Consider the following 8,045-nt stretch of genomic DNA (forward strand, 5'->3'; position numbering starts at 1 on the left):
TCGTTTACGTGAAGGTGGCGGAGCGGCTCTTCGACAGATTATAATGAAATGATTATATCTATAATGGTCTTCCCTTGGGCTTTCTATAGCGCTAAAGAAAAAACAATTTATTTTAAATACAGACAAGGTAAGAACTAGTCAAAGTTGACCAAAAATCGTCCTGAACGACGAGTTTGACATTTGTTCTAGAAAACAATAAAATTCCAAAAACTATTTGAATGCATCAAGGTATCTTTATAGTACCTATTAAATGAGAAGAAAAAGTTAAGATAATGGAGAAAGAACAGTAGCGGCAGCAGAGGGTGTCAAACACGCGACCTGCGACGGCAGGCAAAAATACTAGTTTCTGCCATTGCGGCTTCTATGCTTGGTAACTCGAGAACAAAAAACTCTGGGCAACATGCGGTTTTCGCCCTCCTTCATTTCAGAAATACCCCCAAAACAAATGTTTTTTTTTTATGAGAATTAAAAATTATACCCTTTTAGCCTGCCTGATTTGAGATGAAACCACCCATATATTACCTATAAATACAGGGTATTCCACGTAACTTGAGCGAAGGTTTAAACATATTTTGGTGCATTTTATGAAGACAAAACGTTACAAATAAGTTTGTTCATTGTTTGGAGCAAGTCAGGCTATTTTTTTGTTCTACCCAATGAACTAATTAATTAAGATGAATTAACTAACTTTTGAAATATTCAATTGAGAGCAAAAGTTCCGATGACAAAGTTGTAGAGCGTCCTCAGAAACATCCAATTCAGTGGTTTTTATCTAGAAACCTTAACACTTTTTTATGGGCTCCGAAAAATGTTGCGATATGTCAGCCATTAATTCAGATTTGTTAATTAACTTTTTAATTCAAGAAAAATAGACACATGGTTCAAAGTCTATTTCACTAATTAAAAAAGTTAATGAACAAACTTTACTTAATTAGCCGACGGATCGTTACGATTAGCCCCATATACTATGTCCCCCTGGGCGTATAACTCACCTTCACTCACCGCATTAGTGTAGCTTTCACAGCTTTTTTAAACAAATCTGTAAAACTTAAAAAAAATACCATGTATATAACGAAGTGAAAAACTCACGGCTAGAAAACAACAAACAACGGACAGTCAACGGTATTGGAATACGAAGGTCGCAATTTTGTGCAAAAAGAGGGAGTTTGTATAGGTTCGTCTGTAGCGCCTTTGTTAGCGGAAATTTACTTAAACACGGTGGACCAGCAAGTGTATGACAAGGTAGAGGAGTTGTCTCCAAAGTGTTTTGTGAAAAGATTTGTGGATGATATCTTAGTTTGCTCTGTTCAGGAAGGATTGGACCAAGTTTTAGAACAAGTAGTAAGGTCAGCGGCGCCAGAGTTGAGATTCACGGTAGAGAGGCCAAGGGGCGAGGTCCTGCAATTTCTCGACCTGCGTTTGCATTTGGAACGAGGTCTTTGTTGGGAGTATGGGAAGGAAAACCCAAAACCGGTTTTGTCAAAGAATAGCTGTCACTCGAAAAATGTAAAAGCCGGGGTAGTCAGATCTTTGATTAGTAATGCTTTGGTGAGATCATGCATGCATTTCGGACCGGAGGCACTAAAAAACCAGTGGGAAAGACTGGAAATGGCAGGATATGGGGAAGAGTACATCAAAAGGCAGATTGCCCTACAGTGCAGGGAGAAAAAGGGGAAGACGCAAGAAATCAGGAATAGGTACGCTGTGGTTCCGTATTTTCACGAGGTGTCCCACAATCTTAGAGCATGTGCAAAAAAATATGGCGTGGATGTCGTATTCAGCACGGATTTTAGGTTGGATAGATTGACACCTTTTGAAACGGCTCAGAGGGGCTGTCAGAAGGCGCATAGGGAAAAGTCGGTGCCGTGTAGCGTAGGCGTGGTGTATGAGGTTCCTTTGGCGTGTGGTTTTAAGTATGTAGGCCAAACCTCTCGGTGTTTAAACGATCGTTTAACAGAACACAAAAGGAATGTTAAAAATAATGCAGCAAATTCGGAGTTGGCTAAGCATCTGGAGGAGTGTAGAAACTGCACAACGGATTGGTCTGGAACGGATGTAGTTGTTAAGGAAAGGAACGATGTTAAAAGGGTGGTAAGAGAAACAATTAGGATTAGATCGTTGGGAAATTGCATTAGTCAACCTTCCATGCAAATAGGGAACCGCTGCAAGCAATTTTTACAATTTTAAGTGCTTTTTTTTCTTCTCTTTTTTTTTTTTTTTTTAGTTAGTTAGTTATTCTGAAAGGCTTCGTTGGTGTGTATTGTCTGTGGTGTGTACCGGTGTGTATTGTCTGTTTTCTACAATTTTGGAGGTGACCAGTTTTGAGTGGGATGTTGTTGTTGGCTGTTGTCCTGTTTATTGTGAGGACACAAAAGAGTTGCTTGGGGCTTTGTGAGGCATATCTTCTGCTAGAACCTTTTCACTTGGAAACGTTGGGAGTGTCCGCTTCTTTTGTGATATAGTGGAACCTGTAAAGTCACGGTGCAAAGGACAAGTCGTATGTGATTGGTTGTTGACGACGAAAACGAACTATATAAGAGGAAGTTTTTGAAATAAACGTGTAGCTGAGTTTGAGACCTGTCTGTTTTTTCTGTTTCTTCTGCTCTTCAAAAAAACCCCCAGTCTCAGGGTAAACGACGAAATGGTTGACTTCCACCAGCTAGCCTGTACTTTGACTCTTTTCTCGTTAATCGTACCTGAAGCAGGCTTTTTACCATTTTCTTTTACCGGTTCTTTCGAACCAACGTTTTCGTCGTCGCCGGCCTTTCTAATCAGCCAAGCGTACGTGGCACTGGACAAGATGGGACGTCGGATGGCGGAGTTGGAAGCCGACGTGGCGTTCTTCGGGATGTGTCTGCGGAAAAAGTATGTGGACCCGCTATTCTTCAAACAACTGGCCGCCTCCGGGATACCGTGGAAGGACAAGAAGAAGGTCATCAAAGCCTACAGGTCTGGAACAGGTCAACGGGTTCAAGACATCCGCAGCGCCTGTGACAGACTCTGGAATCTTCTTCTCGGAAAGAACTTCAGGAGGCATGGAGACTACCATCTTTGGAGCGCCGTCATGAGGACACATTTCGACCGTGCGTGGTATGTCAAAAGGAGGCATGTTTTGGACAGTTTCAAGTTGTGGAACTCTCGCGGGGCAGAGGTAAATAAGTGTGTACAGGGGACGGGAAATTGTAAACAACAGCATTGTATAATTAACCCGGAAAATGTAGTGGTGTCAAAGAAATTGGAGGAGTTCTTGGGTAGAGGTCCGAAGTACTGTGTAAACGTTAAGCCGTCTAGACTCGACGTGTTTTCTGACATACAGTCAATCGCCAGGGTTGTGGATAGTGAGGAGAAGTTTGCGTTTGTCGAAGATGCTGTAGGGCGCATGGAAAAATTAATGGGAAACGCGTATCCCATCGATAGGAGGAATTTCAAGGATGTGAGAGCGGTGAAACAAGAGTTAGAAAGGAGTTCGTTAAAACTGTTGCAGACGGATAAAACAGGAAGGTTTGCAATTTTGCCTGTACAGGCCTTTCAGAAGAAGTCGGAGGAAGCGTTGGGATCATTGTTTAATGAATGGAAGGGCAATATCGGGAAGCTGAGGAAAAGCATTTGCAAGGTTTTTCAGGAGGAAAGCATGGAAGAGGTAGCGAAAAGCGTTTTGAAACCGTTGCGTTCAACGCTCACCCTTAAGTTCTTTTTGAAGGATCACAAGATTGAAATGCCCCTTCGTACCGTTGTTAACGAAAATGGGACGTGGCAGAAGGTGGTCTCATGCTTCTTACAGCGGGGTTTGAAGTTAGCTAATTTGGAGAAGTCAATTGCCTTAAAGAACTCTAGTGAGTTGATTGAAGTAATGGAAAAGTTTCACGGAAGGAAGTGCGCGGTATTCTCCATGGACATCAAGGACCTATATTACTCTTTAGAGAAAAGCAGACTAATGAATAGAGTGAGGATCGCCTTGGAAGGGAACCTTATTAAGTTTCAATCAGGAACAGGAATAGCGGTGGATAGTTTTCTTTCGGTGCTAGACCTTTATTTACAGTCGACGGTATTGGAATACGAAGGTCGCAATTTTGTGCAAAAAGAGGGAGTTTGTATAGGTTCGTCTGTAGCGCCTTTGTTAGCGGAAATTTACTTAAACACGGTGGACCAGCAAGTGTATGACAAGGTAGAGGAGTTGTCTCCAAAGTGTTTTGTGAAAAGATTTGTGGATGATATCTTAGTTTGCTCTGTTCAGGAAGGATTGGACCAAGTTTTAGAACAAGTAGTAAGGTCAGCGGCGCCAGAGTTGAGATTCACGGTAGAGAGGCCAAGGGGCGAGGTCCTGCAATTTCTCGACCTGCGTTTGCATTTGGAACGAGGTCTTTGTTGGGAGTATGGGAAGGAAAACCCAAAACCGGTTTTGTCAAAGAATAGCTGTCACTCGAAAAATGTAAAAGCCGGGGTAGTCAGATCTTTGATTAGTAATGCTTTGGTGAGATCATGCATGCATTTCGGACCGGAGGCACTAAAAAATCAGTGGGAAAGACTGGTAATGGCAGGATATGGGGAAGAGTACATCAAAAGGCAGATTGCCCTACAGTGCAGGGAGAAAAAGGGGAAGACGCAAGAAATCAGGAATAGGTACGCTGTGGTTCCGTATTTTCACGAGGTGTCCCACAATCTTAGAGCATGTGCAAAAAAATATGGCGTGGATGTCGTATTCAGCACGGATTTTAGGTTAGATAGATTGACACCTTTTGAAACGGCTCAGAGGGGCTGTCAGAAGGCGCATAGGGAAAAGTCGGTGCCGTGTAGCGTAGGCGTGGTGTATGAGGTTCCTTTGGCGTGTGGTTTTAAGTATGTAGGCCAAACCTCTCGGTGTTTAAACGATCGTTTAACAGAACACAAAAGGAATGTTAAAAATAATGCAGCAAATTCGGAGTTGGCTAAGCATCTGGAGGAGTGTAGAAACTGCACAACGGATTGGTCTGGAACGGATGTAGTTGTTAAGGAAAGGAACGATGTTAAAAGGGTGGTAAGAGAAACAATTAGGATTAGATCGTTGGGAAATTGCATTAGTCAACCTTCCATGCAAATAGGGAACCGCTGCAAGCAATTTTTACAATTTTAAGTGCTTTTTTTTCTTCTCTTTTTTTTTTTTTTTTTTTAGTTAGTTAGTTATTCTGAAAGGCTTCGTTGGTGTGTATTGTCTGTGGTGTGTACCGGTGTGTATTGTCTGTTTTCTACAATTTTGGAGGTGACCAGTTTTGAGTGGGATGTTGTTGTTGGCTGTTGTCCTGTTTATTGTGAGGACACAAAAGAGTTGCTTGGGGCTTTGTGAGGCATATCTTCTGCTAGAACCTTTTCACTTGGAAACGTTGGGAGTGTCCGCTTCTTTTGTGATATAGTGGAACCTGTAAAGTCACGGTGCAAAGGACAAGTCGTATGTGATTGGTTGTTGACGACGAAAACGAACTATATAAGAGGAAGTTTTTGAAATAAACGTGTAGCTGAGTTTGAGACCTGTCTGTTTTTTCTGTTTCTTCTGCTCTTCAAAAAAAACCCCAGTCTCAGGGTAAACGACGAAATGGTTGACTTCCACCAGCTAGCCTGTACTTTGACTCTTTTCTCGTTAAACAACGGAAGTTTAATCAACAGTTTTGCCGAGAGACTCGGCTTCGTCAGGATATGACAAGTGAGGATATCGCTGCGGCAAAAAAGTTGAAAACCAGAAAAAAAAAAAAAGAAAAAAAGAAAAAAAAAAGAACGTAACAAGACAAATGAAAAAAAAAAAAAAAAAAACTTTATATTTGGGTGCAGTGCAATCGCTTGAAGATAAATACTAGCAAAACTAAAACGTTACCTTTTCGGCCGGGGGAAAAAAAAAGTGGTTTTGATCAAAAGCATTGTATTAAATTCATGCCCACTAGAAATAATCAGTTCTTTTAAGACTCTATAGGCGTAATTTTTGTAGGAATTCATGTTGGGGATGACTATATGCATCATGTTAGCTCTAACTTATCGCGCGTTATAAGGTTAACATATCGTCATCAGTCCGCGCTCCCAACCGCTGTCAAAATATTAATTTAGAACTCGTTGTTTTCTTATCTCTTAAACTACTGCCACCTGGTTTAGTGCGCTACCAACTTTACAAACTTAGAAAAGCCATATATATTTCAGGAAAAATCTTGAGAATAATTTCGCGTGTTTCATATTATTCTCATACAACAGCTATTTGAACGTCTTCATGTGTTGGATATTAAAAAGAAAAAAAAATATATGTATATACAGGGTGTTTTTTTTTAAGCTTTACATATATGTTTCAAAAATCCGTGAAAGTTACACTTATGCGGTTTGTGCAGGTGAGTTATACGGCCAGAAAGACGTTATGTGGATGGATAATGTTTGCGATAAGTCGGCTAATTAATTAAACTTCATTAATTAACTTTTTAATGAGTAAAACTAGACTTAATGTTCCAATTAGAAGCTTAGAGAGCGTCATAGAAAAGCACTATGCTCCATCTCATGAGTTGTGTGCAGCAGAGGCAAAATCCCAGGCGCGAGTGCGTGGCTTTCAGATATGCTTTCCTTTCACGAGCACCCGCGAAAGGAAAGCGAATCTGAAAGCCATCTGCCCGTGCCTATGCCTCTTCCTTTGCTGCACACAACTCTTGAGGTAGAGTATAAATGAACTCTTTTTGAACAACTTGAAGCTCGTAGGAAACTCGGCGGGCGCACCAAAGTTACCACTCGTGAAGCAGGCGCAAAGCTAGCAGTGGCCGAACGCGATGATAATCTAATCATCCGCGTTTTGCCCCTGCCAACTTTGAGCGGTGTTTCCTGCGATGAAATTCTTTCTTTTCAAGTAGGGCTAATCCAGTTGACCTTTTTTTTTTTTACGGTGTTTATCGGAAAAAAAAAAAACTTACTAGGCTAAATTACAATAATTTTTGGATGCATATGAAAAAAAGAAATCATAAGATTGAAATTGGTCTATAGTTGCTCATCTCGTTCTTTTATCTCCTTTTTTAAAACGCACAAATACCTAATCTATCTGCATTTTCTTTGGGAATATCCCGGAAGTTATACTAAGGTTAAACGTGTAAGTTAAACAAGGGCCTATAATATCTGAAACTATTTTAACTGGTTTAATTTGAATAGCGTCTGAGTCACAACTAGCGCTATTTTTCAACTAAGAAATATTAGAAACTATCTGAGCGTCATCAACGGGATGAAAGAAGATAGAACTTCCATTTCGATCTTGGAGATGGATATTGGCATTTTGTCTCGAATTGCTTTTTACCGGGTTCACAAAATGGTCCTTCCGTAGCTAAGGAACACTCGGCTAACCGCGTACCCTTGTGAAAAATATGACCGCTTTGACAATGCAACCCTGAGCGGGGAGTTAGAATTTAATAATCTCCCTAAACAACCGGTGCGGTTGTTTATGGATAATAGAGAAAGAATCGGAGTAGTATCGCGATCTTGCATTTCGTATTCACTTTTTCAGTTGGTTACGATATGATTTGAACATTTTAAGGTTACCTGGGTCTCTTGTTTTAATAAATTTGTCGTACAGAAAATTTTAATATTAATCTTACCTAAAAGCTCTGGTGTGGTCCGTGGCTTGCGAATGTTCCGCGATAATTCAAAGTTACGCGAAAGTTACGGAAACATTTACATGCATAAACTACTTCGTAAACATAAAGCGTAATTCTAATTCTCTAAATTTGCGCACTTCTGTATTGATCAATAAAATTAACAATTTTTGGAGCAAAATACTTGTAATTTTAGTCAATTACAGGTCCAAAGTAATTCTCCTCAGTATGGCTCGGAGTAACTTTGAAACGTGATTCATATCTGACCGTCGCCTGCCCACGCGCGCGTGCCAACACTGCCGAGCCTGCCGAACAGCCGTACGGCAGTACTTCGGGGGCTCTTCGGGCGAGCCGCCAACCAGTCGTACGGCCGAACAAGCAACGCGCGCTTGTAGCTCGTGACGTCACTCGGCGGAGCGCGAGGAAGCGGGGGAGGAGGCGCGCGTAGCGTAACGCCGCCGGCCCAGC

At 41.3% G+C, this 8,045-nt stretch overlaps 1 pseudogene; it reads left to right on the top strand.

The window, feature by feature from the left end:
* Window positions 1–2,642: 2,642 nt before the first annotated feature.
* Window positions 2,643–4,475, top strand: LOC120842087 (annotated as a pseudogene).
* Window positions 4,476–8,045: the final 3,570 nt, after the last annotated feature.

The sequence above is a fragment of the Ixodes scapularis genome, unplaced genomic scaffold (genome assembly GCF_016920785.2).
Source record: "Ixodes scapularis isolate PalLabHiFi unplaced genomic scaffold, ASM1692078v2 PGA_scaffold9__187_contigs__length_104089568, whole genome shotgun sequence".
NCBI classification, from domain to species: Eukaryota; Metazoa; Arthropoda; class Arachnida; order Ixodida; family Ixodidae; genus Ixodes; species Ixodes scapularis.